We start from the raw sequence: 24984 nt of genomic DNA on the forward strand, positions 1-24984 counted from the left end.
AGGTTTACCTACTGATAATCATTCATCACAACCCAGATCCAATTTGCTTCGGAGATCTCCACACACAAGATGTTACCAAAATGTCCACATTTAGATAAACTATATAAATTCAAACACTTGGCGGCTCTCCCAAAATGCACACACCAATAGGTACACAATGAACAGGCAAATCATTCCAGTCAGATCAGACCAGTAGAAATGTCTCTCACAGCTAATAATAGCTTCAAGTCTTGTTAAGAGGTTGTCCCATTAAAAAACTGTGCTAAGAATAAACTAGAAGGGTTTGAAAGTGATTTATCTGTGGATGCACATTGGCTAAAGAACCCTTCTTGTGGTTTCTCAGCTACAAGCCACAATGAGTAGCAGTTCACATAACATGTTTTGCCACAATTTCTGCACCGATGAAGTGTTTGACAAATTGGAAATATTTCTTAGCATACCTGTCATAACTGCTTTGGGAACCTCCACTTCAGAACAGAGTTTGAAAACTTGTTACCTCAAACAAAATCAAGTTGTCAAATGTTCAACATTTACTTCTTTCATTCAGTTAGCCCCTACCATCTTTACTTGTTAGTTCTCTGCCATTACTGTGTAAGATTATCATTGTTAGCAGGAGGACATTACAAAAATAGAGGGCTGAGAAAAACTTGCATCTGCAGATATGGTGGGTGGTAGAAATGACTGAGTGGATACAGGATGGAACAGTGACATGTGTCATGCCAAATTCCTCCCCTGCTATGTTTTTTCTCCGTGGGGGAGTTGGTGCACATGCCTGGAGTTTTGGGTATGGTTAGGATCAGGGCTATTGTTTAAGATTGGAATAACTGTTAGACTTAGGTTTAGCTTCCAAAGTGGAACCAACCCAGTCCCAACCCTCGCATAAGGTGTGCTACAAACCGCTAAGCACGCCAGCACCAGGGACAGCAACTTCATTTTTTTAAAATCTGAATCATCCTTGTACAAATTTTTAATGATAGTAAGTATATAATGATTGATAACACCTCCTGCTGAGGGAGTACTGTAGATATAACCACGCCTGAGGTTTCAGCACCAGGGACAGACCTGCCCCAGATCCACAGTGCTTTCCTGGAAGCCATACTAGCCCAGAGGGGACTGAGAAGGTGTCAGAAGGCTGGGGTTATTGGTATTCTATAGGTGTTGAGGAAAGCCACCCACTCACACAGCACAGCTTAACACCCTCACTAGCACTGCATGTGTCAAGACAGATACCAGCCCAGAAAAGAACAAGAAACAGTCATTCAAATATCAGAGTTATCAACCAAGAATTGAGGTATTCGAAAACTCGTATTTTCCCAGAACTATCGTAGACTGCAATTTGTTGCCACCAAGCACAGTGGAGGCATCATCACTAGAAAGCTTTAAACAACTCCTGCAATCAAATGTGCAAAGATTGAGTGTAACAAGTCGTTCGGTGTGATATAGCTAGCTGCCGCCGCACCGCGTGCCTACGAAGCTGGTGTGTTACGCCGAAGGGCGGTTATACCGGCTATACCGATACAGATACAGATTTTTGCCTCGCCAGATATTTGTACTTGTTTTGCATTTGGTACGTCATGAGTTCAATCCCCAAAAATAAACAACACTGTGTGCAAACCCTCAAAGACAGAAAAAATATAGGTTCAAGGCAGACAAGCCAAAAACAACATTGTGCAAACCTTTAACGACAGAAGAAATATAGGTTCACGGAAAAGGCTTGATTTCATTTGCCATATTTTCTCAGACATGGTCCTAGTGTGAGGCAGACAAGCTGAAAATGGCTCAGTATGTGGGTAATGGCTTCTATTACTGTTCATTAGTTTCCCTCCCACACACATCTGCTACATACAGGCACGTCTGGAAAACTTGCCAAGAAATAGATTGATAGCAGAAAATGTTCTCCTTCACTTTCTATATTCTCCTGCATACCTACATTAGTGTTTCGCTGAGGGGCGGTTATACATGCTATACAGATACAGAAGCTGGTGTGTCACCAGCTATACTGATATGAGCTATACTGTCACACCTATAACAGAGGTCTGCCTAAGTTTGAACACTTGTTTATCCTTCCTTTGACAAAGACTGGAGTTGAACACAAGTTGAACTAGTTGTGCTGAAGGGATTGTTTGGTACTAGAACCAGGAATCTCTCTTTTTAATCTTCTTTGTGCTGGGTGGTAGAAGCACAAGGAATCTTAGTCTGGAGGCATTTTGAACTTTCAATACTCTGAAATGCAATTTAAAATTTCCCATGTTCTGAGAGTTAAATCCTTCTTACAGTTTTGATGATCACTTGGATGTGAAAACTCTAGGCATGTCACCCTTATTCTTCACCCAGCATCAGTTCTATGGTGTTTATAGTGGATGCCATCTAACCATTGGTCTAGCCTTATCCTACCACATAAAGTTGGCAACTCTTACAACCGAGAGGGAAAACTAACAGCTTGGTAGTGATTACTCCCAGTGGGAAGCCTCCATTCATGAGTTCTGAACACCGGAAGTAGTTCTCTCGTAAACCCCGTCTCCTGCATATCTCACCCCGGGTTCCCGCTCAGGAAAGGGCCAACATTTCATCGATTTCTCCCCACTGCTGATCTGTCTTAGGCCACACCAACATAATTTTATGGATGACATCCATGCGCGCATTGATTTTCGCCTGTTCTCAAAATTAAAAAAAAAAGAGAGATCACCTCCACCGAGGCTCTGTCCTGGCTCTAGGCCTGGGTAGTCCATGGTAGCTGGTGACAATACAGAGTCGGGCACCCAGGCTACCTAAGCTCCAAGGCTCAAGAACTCAGTACATACGTACAGTACCAATTCATAAATTCCGCAAAAAGCCAGAATGTGCCGGCTTGTCATATACGTCGCTATGTACTGACGCAAATTCACAATACCAGCTTTGTATTCTTGTGGTTTAGTAGCATTTTTATTTTTGGACGGATTTTTTTTTATTCGCCCGCACGCACTAGTTTGGGGGTGTTCAGAGGATATCATCCATAAAATTAAGATGGTGTGGCCTTAGTATGATGTATTCTGCCTCCCTTCATCCGCTCCATTTGTTAAGCCAATTTCCGGTGCCAACCATGATCCACTCTAACCCGATACCACCTGATGGAGACTGGAGGCTGAAGTAATGTTACCAGGAAGTATCACTGGTCAGGGTTTTGTTTGGACAGGAGTTTAAAGAAACAAAACCTCAAAAGGCTTACATTCACACATATTCAAATTCCAGTGAGTCAAATTTATGAGTTGGAGAACAGTTTAACATTTTTCATAATGTAATTTACCAACTCAGATGAACTTTCATGCTGATTCACACATATTGATGCATGAGTTATCACTCTCTCCTGGAAGAATAGCTGTCACCCTAGAGTGGGCAGCTAAAGGAGAGTTTTACCTCAATAAACTGTGAATACTACTTGTCAGCAAAATTGTTATCTTTAAACACATGAACTTATCTATCTAGCTAATGTCAACCTAATTTGTTGGTCCTGGGATCTAGAAAACTGGAAGCTTAGGTTAGCAGGAAGCATCACTGGTCAGTGGAAGTTACAGGGTTTTTGTTTGGCCAGAAGTTAAATGGAACAAAACCTAAAAATGCTTACATTCACATAAATTGACCAGTATAGTCTCATTTATTCTATCCCTTAGACCGTTGGTGCTCCACAGATGATCCGACAAACAGTTTTCTCCACTTAACTCGGTTTTCTGTTCCTCTTAGTGTTTCACTTCACCGTCAGTGTAGTTAGGCATATTCAAATACATTTATATATCTAGCTAATTAACAGTAATCTAATTGGTTGGTCCTGGAATGTTGAAAATAATCCAGAACTGTTAATTCTTTCCTCAGCGCAAAACTTTGACAGCGTTCTGTCTTACTAAGGCAGTCCTGCTGCTAATGCTGAGTGAGAGCTGACACAGATTTAATAAAAAAGAACTGAAAGAACAACAAGCTCAATTTTGCCATGTTGCTGATTATTTGCTCCAAAATGTCCAAGAACACAGAAAATAACTTGGTCTGGCCCAAGGTATTAATCATATAATCCATACAAAGCAGCCAAATCTGATTGAGAACAAATAGGATTGTAACACTGATCAGTTTTAACTCCATTGGATCATAGTCAGACATTCTGACACTTTTTTCATACATACTTTCTTTCTCCGAGGTGCTGAAAGTATTGTAGCTTTGTCATCCAAGGAGGCCAACTGAAAGCTATATCTATATGTAGCACAGCACCAATGTAATCTTGTACCAATTCTGCAAAATCCCTACAAGGAATGGGTAAAAGCAAATTCTTCTATTCAAAACTATTTTAAGGATGAGAAATGGTATTCAAGCAAGTTTTACACTTTTACACACACATCTCAAGTTTTCTGGATGTCAAGGGCACTCTCAGGACATTACATAGAAAGGAGACTGAGGGATAGAAACCTAGCTTCAGTGGGCTTTGAGTGGAAATTGGACAGGAAATACTGTCCATACCACTGTGCAAGTACAGCTCAAGTTGTATACAGAGTTTCTACAAAAGTTTTGGAACCTCCTTATACATGTACGTTGTAAATCAGGTCTTTCCCTAAGCAATGGAATAATAGAGCTGAACTGCCTTCCTATGATCTGACTCTGCACTACCTTCTCAATATTCAACTGTAGGGACTTTGGCTTAATTTCATAAAACAATTGCTCATTTAATCCCTCTCTACTACTACTGCACTACCATATTCTAGGTAACTGTGAAGTGCTGATACAATTAAAATTTGTAATATCATATATGATTGAGTACAGATTCCACTACATGTCCGTGGCTTTACCAGGGCTTTAAGCATGTAACCTGTATCTTTGTTTTATGTCGTCTGATCTCTTCCCTCTTCACCTCAATGAAAAGCTGCCTGCAGGCAAGTTTGAGCTCCTCGTGAATAATAAAAGCTTCAAACAAACAAGCAGAATACAAATGTTTCTTCCACAAAACGAAGTTTACTGTCCGAGAGCAAGAAGGAATAGATATAAGAACTTAATCAGACAACGTCTGACCGTTTTCCAAATCATATCCAGTTGCTTGAGTAACTGTTTTTTTTGTGAAACGTGAAACACAACATTTTTTTCCCTAGGCCTTGGACTGCGGTACACCCACCACCCTTCCACCCATCCTCAATCAGACAGCCGTCTGTCTTTTAAAGCGGCCAGGGACCCTCCACCCACAGACAAATGAAACACTATCCCAGCGATCAAAGGGCGTCTTCCCTGCCCACGCCGCCCACATGTATGTTAACAAGCCCACCCTGATAGAAAATTAAAAGGGCTGCCTCTCTCCCCTAACACACCCTCACCACTGATCTGCGTTTGTAGCTGCTTCAAAGGAGGTCAGGCTGTATTGTGCTCCTGCGAGTTAGCATCTTGTAATGGTTTGATACAAAACCGGCTCTTTTCAACCATTTCCACGCCTGAATGAACAGAAGATCAATTCTTTTCAACAGAGCACAGCTGCGAAGCCTCAAGAGACTTTGACAGCTCACTTGTACAGAAAAATCTTACATAATGTGTTTTATGAATAATCATGACTGAATTGCTATTGCTTTTGTATTTAAGCTATAAAAAACCACTATTGTGAAAAGATTGTGCACATACACATGTACATATTACAACTATAAGTAAGTACAACTGGTAGAGACTCTAGAAGCTTTTGACTGACTGCAGGGCTCAAAATACCGCCTGCATATGCAGGAAAATGATAGCTGTGCAGGTATTTCTGATCTCTACATGTAACTAACCTGTACTGGTTGACATTCTGGGTTTATACAGGTATATGACATGGATTTTTATTTGTGCTTTGACTGTTACCACCTACATTTTTAATTGAGTGTAAAAGAAATAATGGCAATGGCTTTTGAATAGTTTCTAGTATGATCAGTTCTTCCTAAATTGTGAGTGGTGCAGGTAAAACTTGTCTGATGCAGGTAATTCTCAATGTTACTTGAACCAGTGCAGGTATGCAGAAAACGCATTTCGAGCCCTGATACTGCAAGGTTATTATGTCTGCACTCAAGCCTGATAACTGCGGCACCACATTAAAACGTGGGCACTGATCCAACTACATCACTAAATGTCACTAATGAACATCAAGGACTCGGGTGATGTAATGCCAGCAGCAGGGAATGGGCTGTACCATTTAGTGACTACCAAAGGGGGTCAAAACTCCTTCATTACCTTCGCCAAGAAGGTTATGCTTTCAGAGGCCGTGTGTGTGTGTGTGTGTGTGTATGTGTGTGTGTGTGTGTGTGTGTCTGTAGACACAATAACTTGAGAAGGCTAAAATGGATTGTCTTGATACTTGGTAGGTGGGTAGGTCTTGATGAGACCTGGAAATGACTAGATTTTGGACCCTCTAGCAACTTGTTAATGTTGGTACTGCAGCTGAACTTCTGGCTTTGATATCTTATGATCTAGACATGCTAGTTGTTAATGTTGAGAGGGATAACAATGATGGTGAATGTAAGTGTATGGAACTCAAAAGCGGAGGACAACTTTAGGTGAATACCATACATTGTGTCAGGAAAGAATCACTGTAATCACGTATATGTATAGATATGTAAATATTATATGTTTGGGAATGCATCTATAGCAGCAACACCTGTGCTGTAGTGCAATGTGAACCAGTCAGAATTGCCCTGAGGAAGGTGACAGACGGTCACCGAAACATCGGCTGAATAATAGACTTGGTTGTGTAAAAAGAGTCTCTTTACTACTCAGTTTGATTCCCTTACTGGCTAAATCTATATGCTATGGACTTAAGATACATTAAGCAAGCTTTAATGATTTAAAAGTCTTCCAGCCCTTAAATCAATGTATCAGGTTACTTCTTGCATTATAAATAAGTATCTTTAATGTATCTTAATTTCTTCTCATGTTTCATCACTTTCAACCATCTCCAATTACTTAATGCTTCCAGGACATTCTACACAAAATTTTAGAAGTCATGGGCTTCTAAGTGATGTAAATATTCTCTGTTCATCAAAAAACATAAAATATATACATTTTTAAGGCCACACCAATTTACTTTAAAGTTCTTGGATCTTGACCGTTTCCAAAATCATATCCAGTTGCTTGAGTAACTGCTTTTTTGTGTAACCAGGTAAGTCATGAAGTGAACAGCCCATTTGTGAAACGACAGTTCCCAGCAGTAAGTCAGACCTCCCAGCAGGTGCAGTAAAGAGCTCCATGTTACCTAACATGTGCCATTAGCACCCGTGGGCGGAGGCAAACATCTGAAACCGTGAGTCAACTCCTCCCTCCCACACCATCTGTAAGACGACACTAATCCTGCTCCCAGAGGAAGTCGTAAAGGTAGGAAAATGACAGTTATGTGGGGAGGGTTCTGATTTATCTGTAAGCTGAATTCTGAATCAGAAAATGCTTTTTGACTTGATTTTTCTTTCCTCAGATTCAAGAGTTTTGAAGCTAAAAATACATATACAAAGCTATTGATAGATTGGTGACATTGGTGGAATTGAATATTTTGCAAATTTTAAAAAGTATTTTTTTCCTCACTTATTATTTGACATCATCCATTGTCTATATTTCATAACAATGACAACAAAGGCTGAAATAAAGTGAAAACGCCATTCAGGAAAGAAAAGCAAAAGCCTAAGGCACCTTTCCCTGTACTGTCAGTATGTATGAGTCACCCAGTATGATCTGACAGTGTGGGTGGGTGTCAGTGTCGGTGTGTGTACCTGTTTCATAAGCCCACACACACCTCACTGGGTCAGACCAAGGCATCAGAAGGAAGATAAGGCAGGCATTGAGTCCTTTTCCAAGAACACCCAGCCAGACTGTGACATTTGTTGTTATTATACTCATGGGAACCCCCAGGTTATCAGTAGATTCATGGTTGAGTAGAAACCACCATGCATGCATATTTTACATGTATGTACAATGTATCATCTTGATCTGTCTGATACCAGACTATGTATATAGATAGAATTTATAGTAGACAGACTTGTTTTCTGCATACCTGCTCTGGTGCAGTCAACGTTGAGATTACACGTATCCAAGCACCACTTTTTAAAATTTGCCTTTAGAAAAACAGGACCAAAACACAAAGTGCCTTTTGTAAAATTCAGTAAAAAAACAAACAAAAAAAGACGTTCCAACTTCCAGGTGTTAAACCTTCTTTGAAATTCTTTAAGCAATTTTTATACATTTTAGATGGACATCCCAAAACACAAGAGTAACTTAGCAGGGCCTAGCTAAGCAGAAATAACAGCGTGAACTAATTTAGTAATTAGTCAAGAGTTATGGAAAGAGCCGGTGGCCATCAGAAATGATCTATGAAACCCTTCCACCTGCTGACACACAAATTACTGTTGTAATACTCAGTAGAAATGATGAAAGGTGTAATTATGGTATTTAGGTTATTAGCTCAGCGTTAAATGGGGAGGTGGGATGGGATCTCATTCTCCCAACAGACTGCAAGTTTATAAAAAACTTAAACTGTTCTCCAACTCAAAATTTGACTCACCGGAATTTTCGACTGAATCACTCTTCCTCAGCTATCTGACCCAAATGCTGTGGACACGTGATTTTTCCCACGTGTGACGTCAGCAAAGGGTCAGACTGCAAGTTAAAACTTTTGGTCCAACACAAAAAATTCTCTCACCTAGAGCTTTTGACCAGTCACTCTGGTCTTCCTCAGTAGACTGACCCAGTGAAGCTTGTCACGTGGCTTCTTTGAAGTGTGACGTCAACACTGGGTCAAAGGTATCTGGTTGTTTAAACATGTAACTACCAACACAGATGAACTTTCATGATAGACTGCAAGTTTGTAAATTCTTTACATTGTAATTTCAAAGTGTTGCTAATTCCTTGACAAAGACTGGAGTTGTACAATTGCAAATTTAGCTAGGTAATCTTGTGTTGTAAAAAATTACAGTCCTAATTTGTTTCATAATGACATCTACCAACACAGATGAAGTTTTGAGATGCTTTCACACTGGCTTTTATTTTTTAAATCATTCAATTACAGTATTTAGGCCAACACATAATTGAAGTGTACAGGAGGCCAGGAGGAACACCATTTGGTAATTAGTCTCATTAAGGTAATTAGCTGGAATGTTTCTTGCTCTATTACATTATTGCCACAAAACTTTTACCAAAACACTGTTTTCCTAGGGTCACTGTGTTTCTTCCTAGTCTTTGTTTAAACCAAGTTGATAAAAAAAAATGATTTTGTTTACCCAGACTATGATCTTGTTATTCTATCACACAAGAAAAAGAGGCATGAAAGTAGCCTCCGTAGCAGGCTTATAGAACTGGGGGTTTGGTGGTCTTCGGCTGTTTTCTGATTAGCCCAGTTCTAAAAATGGGGGTAATTCAACCAGGCCGGCTATGTTGTCTATATGCAATCAGAAAATAGCACATAAAAGCTCCCAAAGACCATGAAGACCCCCAACCCCCCAGTTTTTGGCATGCTAGCATGAAAGACAGCCCCATACTAAAAATCAAAGAGACACTGGTCGACAAGGCAATGCAAGGCAAATGCCTCTGGGCTGTTTGAGTGGCTACATATGCATAAAATACTTCTCCCATGTGCAGTACCATTTGAAGCTGACAGGGGGCTCTACTGCTCAATGTATAACTGGAGACAGTGGACAGCATGTGGAGATATGCATAAATGAAATAATTCAAGCTTTTACAGTTTAAAAAAGACACATATCATAGCCTCTCAACTTGTCGTAAACAAACAGAAGATGGACTTTCTTAGAGTCTGCATGGAATAACCACTGACAACAAATATAAAGCTTCAACTGAGTTGTCAGAGTCCAATAAAACACTGTCAGAACCAAATATAGTCCTCATAATCATGTAGACCATAAATATGGACCCAGAAACAAATATGGTACATCAATATGAGTTAAACGAACACAAAATGGACCCAGTTGCTTAGAGTAACTGTATGAAATAACCACTAACAACAGAGCTGCAACAGATCTTTTGCTGCAGCCCAAGAAGACACCGTCAATGCCTTCCCTACGGGAGCACCCTTATCACATCCATACAGGTGTGTTAAACACACAGGTAGGTGTACTTACAGTCGAGCCTCGGCTCTCGGGATCACAACACATCACAGAAGGATGAGCTGGCCGGGCAGGGAGGGAGAGACACGGACTGTTCGCCTGCACTCAAGGTCCGACGGATTTATACTGAGCTTTGGGCCGAGATAGGCAACTCAAAATCACTGCTGTGTTTTAGTGGAAGGCTTTTATTTTGTCATGAAACAGACTTTACAAATGTTATGACTAGCATAGGGCCAGGTAGGTAGGCAGTAGTGATAGCAGTAAATGCAGAATAGCAGAATGACTAGATATGTTACTAGTCAAGGTCCATATAATATATATCATCTACTTGCTCTGAGCTTCAGGCAGTGATACTGATAGGTGCCTCAAAATCATTTCTATATTTCTGTATGAATATGATACAAAAGATAAAGAACACAGGAAGTTCACAAGTAGCAGAAGGGGCTGTGCTACTTGGAAGTTGGAGGTACCACTGTCAGACACTGTCACTCCAAATTAAGGACGCATAGGATTTCTATCTTAAAGTTAGTTTAAAAACAAGAGTAACAAGGAAATTTCTTTCCACCTGCCCACGTTACGACGGGGAAATGTACCCACACCTGTAAACTATCAGGTGTAATCACTCACCTTCTCAGGGAGACAGCGAGGGTCCCTCGGGGGTTCCTACAGCAGGAATCTTTCTACACATTTAAGAAGCAGGGCTGGAAATACTGGGTGCATGTACACCTTAGTGCAACCAAATTTGGAGCTGTGCACCCAATTCTTTTCACCAGTGAACCCAAATATTTTTGTAAGTATTTTTGTACATGTCAAATTATAATATTATGCAGGATATTCTTGGCATCTCAGTGTTAGAAAAATGATAAAATCTTTGTTGTGGTACTTGAATGTGTAAGATTTTGAAGTTAGCTCCCATTTCAGATTCAAGGTTAAAAGAGGAGCAGTAAGATCTGTAATTACCGGTAGATTTTTTTAAATTTTATACAGTGCACCCAAAAATTATGCACACCAGTGCACCTATTCCCAAAAAAAGAATTTCGAGCCCTGCACATTAAAGAAGCGTAGCTGTGGCCTGTGATGGATCAAGGTTACTCTGGAGCTTTCTCCTGTCGTATCGCAAAGCTCTGGGATTTATGTTTCTGCAAATGTCTATAGATGTACATCATGTTTTTTCTGCATAATGTGAATCTCGAAATGTCTGTGGTGCTGGTTTTATTTTCATGATAGCTCTGGAGCTTTCTCCTGTCATATCGCAAAGCACACGAATTTATGCTTCTGCAAATGTGTGGCCTATACATGCTTTTTCTCTGCACACTGTGAATCTTGAAATTTTTGTGGTGGTTCTATTTTTGTGATGAAGTCTGCATATTCCTGACCTGTGAATTTGTGTAATCCACTGTTTAACTACTTTACTAGTATTGCAGAATTGTTTCAACTGCTAATGGTCTAACAAATTACACCTCTGTTTATTCTTACTGAAACGCGTTTCATAATTAAATACTGTATGGTGACCAGCCCCTCCAACTCTGACCTGCCACTTGATACATAATGTAACCCCAACACCACTGGGTATCTGCTACAGCACCAGCTACACCTTATTTGTTTTGAATAAGAAGAAAAAACAGAGATAAAAACACTAAATGTTTTCCTTCTGCAAAGGTAAACATAATCACAATACATGCCAGACATGTTTAACTCACTGTCTCTAACTTAAAAGAGATTTCAGACGATAACCACGCCTCAATCATCACCATTGCTATGGCAACGGGACGGGGACGTGACGGAATGAGGTTTGGACGGAATCCCATCAAATATTCATGAAGGGGAGTCCCGGAGGCGAAGGCACTGCTGTCTGAGTGGTACGAAGGAATGCCGGGGCCTAGAGAAAAAAATGTTGTGTTTCCTGTTTCAGTCCTGAAAAACTTTAGGGCCGAAATTTGAAGGTGGGTACTCAGGGTGCCAGAAAAGTTTATGTGCCACTAACCATTTTCATCACTCAGGTGTCAGATCAGTGGAGCTAGAAAAGGTGGATCAGCTTGAAAAGTTTAATATGTGTCCCTTGCAGAGGTACACCTAAAAAAGTCTAGGGACTGCATTTTTTTCTAGGGTTGGTAGAGAAACAGGAAACACAACAATTTTTTTTTCCAATATCTCTGTATTATACTACATATTATAACAGAGATACATGTACTATTGTAATAATGTAAAGGGAAGGCAGTCAGCACCAAGGACAGGTCACATATACCCGTCATCCTGACAAAATGTGTCTAAAAGAATAGGGCTGTACTTAAAATTTGTTTTACTGTAGCAGGTATTCCTAAACTGTACCTAATTTTTTTTTTCTAATCCAAGACAAGACATAAAACTGGTTTGGTTTTCCTTTAATGCTCATGATCATTCTGTCATACTCCTTTTCATCTGAGGAAAGTTGTGTTAAGTGCCTTTCCCAAGGGCTAGGGTCATCAGTTTTTTTCTAGCTAGGGTCAGTCGGGAAACAGCAAAACACAACATTTTTTCCCTAGGCAGTTTTTTCCAGGGTCAGTCAGGAAACAGGAAACACAACATTTTTTCCTGGGCCTGATTCTGCCATTCCCGGGGGAATGCGGCACGATCATGTCGCCTTAATACGGGACGCAGCCAGAGCTAATATAACACGGGGAGGAATAATTTAAGGGAGTCTCTCAGAGTCACGCTGAAATTCAATTAAGGATTCCAAGCATGGAACTCTCTTGGTCTCAGAAGTTGTTTACACTTGTAAGTGTTTGTGACATCAATGATACTGTAATTCACTTTATGTTCACTGTAGCAAAATTTCACGGTCTGAGAAAAGTGGACATGTTCATGGAACTATGTATTCACGGTGGCGACAAGTGCAGGAAAAAGAAAGCCCAGGAATCATTTGTTAACTGTAATGATTTGTCCACGGTACAGAAGTGACAGTAAAAACAGTGAACATAAAAATCAGGAATTACAGTACTCAAATAATAATAATAATAAAACAGTTTCTAATTTCCAAATTACAATTCAACAATTAATTAATGAATAAAAGATCTATAGTGTACGTTTATGCTCTTACAAGCTAAGTACAGGTCATGAAGAAGTAATTACAGTGATATACATTGTCATTACATTTTTCTAACTTCAGCTATATGTATGAATTTAATGCAATGTAGTTGTGCCTCAACAGCGATGTTCAAGAAATACATCTTGAATCTTAAAAGCTATACTTGTGAGCTGTGCACAAATGTACCTGACTGCCAAAATGTTGCCTAATTTCCAAATTACAACGAATGAACGAAATACCTTTATTGTACTTTCATGCTCTTATAAGCTAAGTGCAGGTTATGGATAAAGCAGTAAAAATTATAATATATAAAATGAAAAAAAACAACTCTAGGAAGACTATATATTATATAGCTAGTTTGTATAAGTTATCTCAGTTCAGTTCAGTTCAGGTCATCCTTCTAAGGTGCCATTCGTAATGTCACTCCATGTGGCTCTATCTCGCATGGCGGACAGAAGTTCCTCGTCCCGTAAGCCAACCTCTTTATCTCAGTCTGTACAAACTAATGGAGATCTATTGAATAAAGAATAAAGAATAGTGACATAACGTTTTTTAACCTCAGCTATGAATTCAATGCAATTCAGTGGCTCCCCTAGCCTACTGCTTTATTCAATGTACATGTAATAAATCTTGAATCTTAAAAGCTAATATTACTTGTGAGCTGTACACAAATGTACCTGTCAGCCAAAATGTTCCCTTTGATAACAGAATGCTTGAGGAAGGCAAAGAACATGCTTATCTGTACAAGGCGGAAATTTGTTCAACCAACCAGAGGGGCCGTCTTTGTGTGCAACGTCGCACCTGATTGGCCACAGCCTGCTCTGAGGAGACTCAATACATATAGATAAGGCCAAAGAAATTCATTTCCTTGATTCTTGAATATTTTAGGAAAAATGTTTTAACAAGCTGCACCCTCAGATGCTTGTACTCTATCAATTTCATATCACTCTTCGTATCTGTATCTGTATAGCTGGTATAACCGCCTTTCAGTGTAACACACTACCTTCGCAGGCACGCGGCGTGGCGGCAGCTGGCTATATTACATCGATCAACTTGTTACACCTAACCCTTGAACTTCTAACTCTAGACGTTGTTTAAAGCTATCTAATGACAATGCCCCTACTGTGCTTAGTGACAGTGAGTTCCACTCTGCGATGGTTCTAGGAAAGAATGTATTCTTGAACACCTCAATCCTTGGTTGATAACTCTGGTACTTAAAGGCATGGTTTATTTTCTACTTCATATGATTGTACCCTATCAATTTCATATAACTCTTTGTATGCTGCTCTGGAGGGTTCCTTTCTGGGACTGCTGACTATGGAGAAGGGAAACAGCCGGCCTTGGCATGGATAGTGGGACACCTGACGTCATCACGTGTTTGGGGATTTTGGCAAAACCAACCAACCAAATCTCTCTCCCTGTACACTACATTCTGTAACCGAGGGTTGGAAATCCCACCTGCATATGCAGGTTATACATACATACTGCAGGTTACTGCAGGTAACATTGAAACTCAAGTGTGTTACTCTTTCTGATGTCTACCTGTACCTTACCTGCACTGGTCCATGTACTGGGTTTATATAGGTGTATGTGGATTTTTATTTTATCTCTCTCCATATATGTATATACAGTATTTATATATTTTATATATCTACCCTAGCCTTTTTTGTGGACCCCTGCAAGGGAATAAATTTTCTGAGCAGTTCTTCCTTTTCTAGCTCCATGATCTGACACCTGAGTGATTGTACAATCAGTTTTCCAACATTGACATTGAAAATATAAGTGTCCTTATGCAATTTTACTTTATTAAACTCTATACCTGTCAAGTAATTAGTTGGATCACTATATAAGGATTGCCAAAGTTTAAAAAAAAAAAGAAAGAAAGAAAGATAATCCAAACCTACTGACTGAAACAGAAAACACAACATTTTTTCCCCAGGCCTTACTTGGGGCACCTCATGCATGTTTTATGTCGCTCGAGCGCAGGCATCTATCAGAAGGTACAAGGACGCCATTACCTCGGATGGAAGGACCCGGTAAGGACATCGTCAGGTCATAGCCAAGGGCAAGGGTCAGGGGTCAGCAGGGGAGCTGTCCCTAGATGTGGGACATATTGTATACAATGGATGAAATGGATCCGTGGTAACATAACTTATTATGTTAAATTGTTGGCATTATTTTGACAAATATTTGTACCAAAACACACAACTAAAGTTCAGCTACACTGGGGAGCTTTCAAGACGCACTCCGTCTCCTCTTCAACCTGGTTAAGATCTCGTCTTGGAGTTCTCTTGTCACATGACTTGATAGGATAATCACGTGACAAGAGACAGTCATATACAGGTTTCAGGTAGTGACGCCTCCAATTGTTGACATTGTTGAGTTGCCAGCATTCACCTTCTGTAATGTTTTTTTTAACTCTTGAACATTGCCTTGTTATAATTTTCTAAAGCTTTTCATGTTTGTTAGGTTTCCAATATTTGTTTATAAATATAATTTGCTTACTGCTTTTTGTATGGCAAGGTTTAGGAATATAACTGCTGGATAAAGCTGTGTAGTACATGTACATGTATCTCCAATGCAACATCTCTGCATTAACACAGAGATACAGATACATGTACTATTGTAATAATGTGAAGGGAAGGCAATCAGCACTAAGGACAGGTCACATATACAGTCAAACCTGCTCAAGCCGGTACCTACACTGTATCTAATATTTTGGGGAAATCAGAGAACAAAAAATGAAACTGGTTTCCATAGTGAATGAGAGTAAGTGAGAACCAAGTTGTTGCATCTAGCATGCCCAGTAACCCACAAGTAAGAATTGATGCATGTCTAACGATTTTCATCTTTTTCCCCAGGGTGTCCCTTAATAATACTTTGACTAGTTGGGACACCCTGGCTTCTTTGCAAGCCAAAATAAATACATAAAATTGATGTGAACCAAGTTGTTGCATCTAGTGTGCCCAGCAAGCCACGAGAGGCAGGAGCCATTAGCCAGTGATCCTGCAGTCTGGTACACATGCATCTCTGTCCACTCCTCATATCCATGGGACTCACACAACATCTGCATCTGCCAGCAAGGCTCTGAACATGGCAGGCAAACATCCATCTTCTGCACTGTTAGGCCTTAAGCCACAGCAAGTATATTTTATGGATGACATCTGCGCGCACATTAAATTTCGGCTGATTTTGGCCAAAAAAAACATGACATTTTGTTGCCCTCTGACAGTGGTCAATATGCTGAAAATGGGTAAAGATGTCTATTACCATGCCGGAAGGTGGATGGCAGATAACTATAAAGAGAGGGGACAAGAAATGGCTCTGATTTAATGTTTTGTTTCTTACTTTGTAGGGTGTACCTCTCATCTGGGACTCACACAACATCTGCAACTGCCAGCAAGGCTCCCAACATGGCAGGGAAACATCCATCTTCTGCACTGTTAGGCCACACCGAGTTCTTGAGTCGTGGAGCTTCCGTAAATTTGTGATGGAAAATGGTTACTAGTAGGATCCAATTCCCATCTCCCTGGGACAAACTGAACATCTGCAATTGCCAGCAAGTCTCTTAACATGGCAGCCAGTCATCAATCTTATATATACAGTTACTACATTTAAAGGCATCCAATGCGATTTCAGGGAGGCAAAACAAACAACATTCTGCCGTAAATAATTTCATCAGGTTGGCAAATGATTGAATATGTTTTCTAAGGATTAGGCAAAAGTAGGAACACACTAATCAAGCTTATCCAGGCCAGTCTCTCACACATACAAATGAAAGTACACGTAGCTTCAATAAAACTTGAATAGTCACTGTATTAACTCCATAAAACTGAGTGCACTAAGGTATAAGCCAGGCTTTGTTTTCATTGGGTTTTCACAGCTAATACTATAAGCATAGTTTTTAAATCAACGAACCAACTATTATTAAATCGGTTATTACCTTAATCTAGAAACCTACAAACTAAAATTTATCATAATGTTGATAAACACCTTTTTTAATATTCACTCCTGTATTTTTGAATGTATTGTATTTATGATAATTATAAACTGAACATGTATAGCACCATCACACTCATCACTCAATGTGCTCTAGAGGGCACTCAACTCATCCCATAATTCCATTGTGCTATATCTTTCTTCTTAATATATACTGTAAGTGTAACAATTATATGCAAGCTAAGGTGTCTTGCCTTGCACGGCAAATATATATATATATATATCTGAAAAACTGCATCACACACATTCAGAGAGAATGTGCCCTAAAGGACACTCACCCCATCTCATAGCGATGGCAATGATGTCATCCTAACCCATAATATCCTTACACAGTATCACTATCAGATCTTACTGGAATGACAATAATGATTAAGAAGAGCTGAACTAGCTTTAAGTTGAACTGTTTTTCTGTGCCATTTACATTTATACCATTCCTTATGAATCGCAGTGAGGCTAATTGGAAAGAAGAGCTGCCTTCAAGGATGTTGAGAAGAAGGAGTGATGTCAGCGGGTTCACTGCCCTCTTACTTACACTCCAGTGAGTCATTACTCTATATACTTACACTCCAGTGAGTCATTACAGACAACATTGTCACTTCAGACCAAGCCAAAACGGACGAACATAGACACCTCCGAGGTGCCCTGGCTAAATGTGGCTACCAAAACTGGACTTTCAACAAAGCGCTCAAACCTTCAGATCAGTCTAAGAAAACCCAGAAGTGCAAACCATTGACCAACAAAAACAAGGCCTACATCACTATTCCGTATGTCCAAGGAGTATCTGAGAAACTCCGACGGATCTTCCAAAACTTCAACATAGCCACTAACTTCAAACCTCACTCAACCCTCAGACAAAGACTGGTACACCCTAAGGACCGACCTCACAAGGGTACCAAGGCGAATGTTATTTACAGACTCAAATGTGAGGAGCCCAATTGTAACAACACCTACATCGGAGAGACAAGTCGACCGCTTAAAGTAAGGTACAAAGAACATTGCCGACCTAGTGCCAACGGCTACTCCTCAGCTATTTTCCACCACCTACAACACAACCAGGGTCACTCTTTCAAACTCGAGTCCACGGATGTCTTAGACCGCGAAACACGCTGGTGGGAACGGGGTGTTAAAGAGGCAATATATGAAAGAATGTACAACCCCACCCTCAACAGGGAAGGGGGGCTACGGGTCGATCTTTCCGGCACTTGGGATTTGGCACTCCCAGCCCCGAGGACAGACAACACTTAAGCTCCTGTCCTGTATAACAGGAGCTTTCAGACTAATTTGCATCATCTTGTCTTGACTTGTCTGACTTTTGTTCCTTTTTCGACTTCCAAAAATTTGTCTTCACTTTATTTGCATATCAATCAACAGGTTGTGTATATAAACCTGCTTTCCCCTCTGGTCTCTCAGTCACTGACGAAAGCTAGTGGATACTAGCTGAAACGTCTGACGTTTTCAAAATCATATCCAGTTGCTTGAGTAACTGTTTTTTGGCATTACTCTATATACTCAGTATTACAGGAACTGGGGCAAGGTCTAATCTCCAAGCAGATCATACGGTGGCAAGGCAGTATCCATTGGTCAGAGGAGTGTCCATTAGCCATCTCCAAGCAGATCATACGGTGGCAAGGCAGTATCCATTGGCCAGAGGAGTGTCCATTAGCCATCTCCAAGCAGATCATACGGTGGCAAGGCAGTATCCATTGGCCAGAGGAGTGTCCATTAGCCATCTCCAAGCAGATCATACGGTGGCAAGGCAGTATCCATTGGCCAGAGGAGTGTCCATTAGCCATCTCCAAGCAGATCATACGGTGGCAAGGCAGTATCCATTGGTCAGAGGAGTGTCCATTAGCCACCAAAGTGGCCAAAGGATACTGTCTGGCCAATTTGTCTTTTGCAGCCACCGAAAGGTCCGCTTTGAGACATGTATAGGATAGGCTGTCAGTAACCACCAGCATATCTTTGTGTGGTACTTTTTTCACAAACATTATATACAGTCACATACATCAAGGCAAGATGCCTGATCCTGTACAGTCCAGACCAGGAGAACGGCCAGCATAACTCACCTTTAAAAGGCCTGCGCAGTAATCTGGCTACACGTTCCCCTGAAGGACAGAACTCCAGGATTTTCTGAGAGCAGGTTTGTCAGATAAATGGGCATCTGCCTGGCACCTGCTATAGATCATCCAGGGTTCTCACCAGGGTTTTTTCACAGTGTAAGGGTCAGGTACAGAAGGGTACGTTTCTGTGGCACAAGCCGCACAAAAACAAGGCCACAGCAGGTGTCTAGTATTCACCCAAAAACTCATAACCCCAAGACACTATTTCCTGCTTATTTAGGGACAGATTTTGTAATGTTAAATGTTCTTCCTCTGTTTTAAATGATAGATAAACCAGACATGTGAGTGAGTGAGTGAGTGAGTGAGTGAGTACCAGGGAGACACACAATTTGCTTTTCCTTTCCCTGGACTATCGTCGTCTAGTCAAGGCATCCTAGAGTAGACAGCTTTCAACACTGCTTGCAGCTAGACACTAGCCTTCGGGAATACGGATTGTAGCAATCGGCAAAAAAGAGGGGCCGCAGTGGACACAATATGGCACATGTTACAAGACGAAGCGATTTGTTTTTTCCTTTTCCTAGAAGTATCGTGGAGCTACCGAGTACAGTAGAGGCAACCTAGATAACTTTGAACAATGCTTGCAGCTAGATACATACAGTCGTACTGAGGTCACCTGGTGGCGCTGAATGGCAGCTGCATAGACCCTTCCGACAGTTCCACAAACATGTGTGGAGCAAATGATACATCTATCAAGTGTATTATGTGATTGTAAACCCTGCAACAATTCAACGCTACAAAAGGCTGCGATTGCACGGGTAATGTTTGACCAATACATGCGATGTTAGGTGTGATATACAGATAATACAAAAGTTGGTGTGTTTGGCTGACAAATCTTGGCCAAGCATCAATTATAAGAATGTTACACTGGATTCAAGACAGCCCTCAGCATTATGTATAACGTTATATAACAAATTAATATATTAACAGAGAAGACTTACATGTGAAGATTGCAGCAGCGAAGGTTTTGCTGTTCAGCTCCTTGTGGTGTTTCTCTGTACTCCTTAGACAATACCTGCATAAAAGGAGAAAGTAATAATAATTGTTGTTATTCTACTTTTCTAGGCTACTTTCCTTTCTGTCATTTCAAGGAATTTGTTTTTTCCTATAGTATAACTATCATTGACCCAAACTTGCTGCTACCAAGTACAGTATAGTAGGGGCATTATCACTAGCTAGTTTTAAAGAACACTAAGCTAGATGTGCATAGGTTAGGTGTATATATAACAGGTTGTTCAGTAGCATATAACTATCTGCTGCGGTGCCTGCAAACATGTAAGGAGAGTAGAAACAGAAAGACACTCCTGGTTCCAGGCCGGGGATCGAACCCACGACCAAACCCACCAGCTTCAAATGCCGACGCTGCTACGATTCGGCTAAAGGGTCTAGACCCATCAGCTGGTAGCGCCTATAACACCCCCACCCCCCCGTTACAACGATATACAGATACAGAAAAGGCAAGGCAAACAAGTAAAACCCTGAATCTATACAATACATACAGTCAAACCTACCAAAGAAGGTAACCCAAGGGACTACGGTAAAGTGGTCTTTTTGGACAGGTGCTCAGTGCTTGTGCCTATGAAAAATTGAGGGACCAGGAAAATGCAGTTGTTGTGTCTGGTGGACAGCTTCAAGAGGTGGCCACTTGTCACGTTTGACTATCTTTGTATTCATAGCATACTGGCAATTTCTTGGTAATAAATAAATTCCCTTTCTTAATGTTATAACCATGATCCTTTGACCTTTTTGCTTCAAAGCAGACAAGGAATAAACACAGAATCAATCAGGAACAGGATATAAATATGAAATTTACAAAATAGCTCGCATGATAGGAATTTAGCAAAATGATATGTATCTCTAAATATGCCCAATACGTGTGTTACCAAAGCATGAGCTATGTTTTGCTCACAACAGTCAAAACAGTGTGTAAATAATTACGTTAAAACAGTGGAACAGGATCATAAATATTATTATCAAACACATTGGGGACAAAATACATATAAAAAAGATTTACTGAGGCTCTCACATGCTGTCAGGATTATGAAGTAAGAATGGCTAGAGTCTGAATGTGCCCCTCACAGGCTCAAAATAATGGGTACATGTGTATCCTTGGATGACATCATCACGTGTACCCAAGTTCGGAGCTCACAGTGCACCCAATTTTGTTCTGTGGGTGCACGTATTTTCGTAGGTTTATGTATGTAAGGATGTAAAATGTATAGAAGTATACAGCGTATTCTTATCGTATATTAAAGTGTCAGAAAAATGATTAAAAAATAATTGTTATAAGTACTTTTTTCAGAAATAAAACATAATTCTACTTATTTTATGTTATATGGTACGCCCCCAAAAAATTTTGAGCATCCAATTTTTTAGGTTGCGTACACCAGTGCACCTGTTCCCAATAATGAATTTCGAGCCCTGCCTCACCAACCATGAGCTATATGTTTACTCCACATTGGTTGATATACCATCCATTATGTTAGGAAAGTGCACAGAGGATATGCCTTTAATGGTCTGATTCACCTTTACACAAGGAGACTTGTCCTGCCCATGAATTATAAATAGGGGCAGCGTGTGTCAATTACTTTCCATCCGCCGGCTTTTTTTCGCTTTCTCTGACAGACGATTGCATTGTCCGGCCGGAGCTCTGTTTTATCAACAGAGAGTTTTATTTGCAAACTCATGCCCGGAGGCTAATTGAAAGGTAACACACAATATATCAAGAGGTGCAGCTGCAAAGTTAGCTTTCCACATGTACTCCCTAGCATGGGACTTCCGGACCTTAAGCTTCCGCCGTATTTAATGGTACAGAATCAACAACAGATGACCTTAGAAATTACTAAAGTAAAGAGGAGCCTGCCCTTGAAAATTATATAACACTCAAACAATCATGTTGCTGATATTCATAACCCCTTCAAGAGCCTCTGTGAATCTGTGAGGACGCTTATATTATAAAAAGGCTTCCACATTCATACATGCCCATGCCTGCAGTCACTTCCTGTTAGTTTCTAGGAACACATGACTCAGGTGGGCATTGTCCTCAGTCAGAACTCTTATCCCTGGTACCTCCTTGGTTCCATTAGATGATTCATTTATACTATAGACCATCTGAAGAATGTTGGCATGATGAAGACTGTTTAGTTTCAATTTTTGTCCCAATGAAACAAAATGCATTTTAAAGTAATAATGCAAGGACATTATACAGTGTGTCCTTGGTACATGTAACTTAAAACATTTAAGAAAAGTCATTAAACTAAGAGTAGTAACACCTTTCTTTGCCCTTTGCATACAATATATTTTACGACGATTTGAGAACTATACACGGAATGTCATTCTTACCCTAAAACAAGACATTCTTGACCTAAAACAAGACATTCTGCTGAAGTGTTAATGCACAATACATTGTACATTATGTGTTTCACTCATGTGCAGTACATTCTGCCAAAATGCTGGCCTGAGCTGGTCTTGAGATTCACAAATAAGGAATACGACAGAGATAAACATGAAAGAAACTGGTATCTCTCCTGGCATCAACCGTCACATGAAACACTATCCAAATTCTGATGTGAAATGTCCCGCCCAATTACACAAGCCATAAATAGATTTGGGGGGTGTCCAGTGGGAGGGGGGGGGGATTACAGACCAACACAGATGGGAGCTGGGGACTGTCCATTTCTCATCTGGTTGGGTTGCAGAAAGGTTGCCGACCAAAAGTCAACCCCTTGCTTTGGTATAATCTCCAAGCAGATCATAGAGTGCACCCAAAATTGGAGCTGTGCACCCAATTTTTTTTTGTTGGTGCACCAGTGCACCCAAATATTTTTGTAGGTATTTTTGTACGTATTAAATAATAGTATACAGGATATTCTTGGCATCCAGGCGTCAGAAAATTAATAAAATGTTGGTTCTTGTTTAAGATTTTGAAGTTAGCTACCATTTCAGATTCAAGCTCATTAGAGGAGCAGTAAGATCTGTTTTGGTTTTGTTTCATATGGTGCACCCCAAAATTTTGGTGTGCACCTATTCCCAAAAATGAATTTCGAGGCCTGATTGACATTGACAATGGATGAGTACAGGACAATTATTTGGTCCACATGCATTAAACCAATCCAATCAAAGACATGATCGATAAGTCAGTATTACATAACGACTGGACCAGCAAATTTGTATCTAATAACTCCCAGCTTCCAGCAAAATTAACCGTATTTCTGACTGGCCTGGCTCAGACAAAATCAAATTTCCTGGGGCCTATAAAAAACGGGTTATTCTATTCACGAAATCTTGCTCAAGGGAAGAATAACTAATATAGTAATATGTATAGATGAGAAATAACAAAATTTCTACAATTTTTCAAACACCACTAGAGTTTTATGTAGGACTCAATGAATGAATCTTTTTTCCACCTTTTTTGCCAATACTCTATGATCTTAAATAGAATCAACTGAAGAAGTCAAATCTACTGTAGTAATATGTATAGAGGAGAAATAACAAAATTTCCACAATTTTCATACACCATTAGAGTTTTATGTAGGAATCAATGCATGGATCTCCCTTTTTTTCATGTTATCCTATTCACGAAATCTTGCTCAAGGGAAGAATAACTAATGTAGTAATATGTATAGATGAGAAATAACAAAATTTCCACAATTTTCATACACCACTAGAGTTTTATGTAGGAATCAATGCATGGATCTCTTTTTTTCTTTTCACCTTTTTGCCAATACTCTATCTGCAATCTTAAATAGAGTTACCCGACGAGGTCAAATCCATAATGTTCAGGACTCGGAAGATTTTTTTTCTGGATACCACTAGTACTGGTAACGACTAAAGTACAGGAAAATTACCTGCACAGCTGTAATTTTACGGTAATTTAGCTGCATAGGCAGGTGGTGTTCTGGGTCCAGGTCTTTTTATACCACCTGTGCTTTAGTAGAACATGCCAAGTGTTACACACCACTGCAAGTCATTTCACTGGTTTGCTCAAACATGGCTCAACTGCCAAGTTACACTAATACAGGGCCAAAATAAGTAAGAAACCTACAGTGCATGCCAATATCAGCCTCAATGCATGTAATACACAAGAAAACGTACTAAATAAAGACACAGCCTCCATAGCATGCCAAAAACTGGGGGTTTGGGGGGGGGTCTTCAGGGTCTTTGGGAGCTTTTATGTGCTATTTTCTGATTGCATATAGACAACATAGCCCGCCTGGTTGAACTGGGCTAATCAGAAAACAGCCGAAGACCACCTAACCCCCAGTTCTATAAGCTTGATACGGATGCTACTAAAGAACTGAATAGATTTTAGTTGCTTGAGTAAAAGTTTTTTGTGTATCCCAATTACCTCGATCATGTTAAACAATCCATAACTTAAGTCATATGACCTATAACATGCCTAGATATGTCAATGAAGGTTAGACATAATATTAATAGATCAATATATTAGTTTATTACTTACAAATTGTTTAACTTATATCATAACTTATAAGACATAACATAGGTTTATTATTCCCATACATGTGTGAATGAAATATTAATATGCAGGACATGTATAAATAAAAAAAGGTTCTGTATTGACGAAATCACATTAACCTCTGCACACAAAAGCTGTCCTTGTGCCCTAACCCTGTCATAATTGTGTCCATTCAAATGCTCCGTGGCACAATCCCTTTCTAGCCCTTCCGCGTTCTAAATGGGCATGTTATGCATACCTTCTTTTAAAGTGGTCTCCATG

General features: G+C 40.1%; 1 protein-coding gene across 1 annotated transcript in view; it reads right to left on the minus strand.

Moving 5' to 3' along the window:
• The window catches only part of LOC109464058 (cAMP-regulated phosphoprotein 21-like), a 94262-nt gene that overhangs the window by 66666 nt on the left and 2612 nt on the right, over positions 1 to 24984 (minus strand). The window contains exon 2 of the mRNA XM_019760981.1: positions 20189 to 20262. The gene's annotated coding sequence lies outside the window, so the exon portion shown is untranslated. The remainder of the gene's footprint in view (positions 1 to 20188; positions 20263 to 24984) is intronic.

This window comes from Branchiostoma belcheri, unplaced genomic scaffold (assembly GCF_001625305.1).
Source record: "Branchiostoma belcheri isolate BF01 breed outbred unplaced genomic scaffold, Haploidv18h27 scaffold131, whole genome shotgun sequence".
Taxonomy (NCBI): Eukaryota; Metazoa; Chordata; class Leptocardii; order Amphioxiformes; family Branchiostomatidae; genus Branchiostoma; species Branchiostoma belcheri.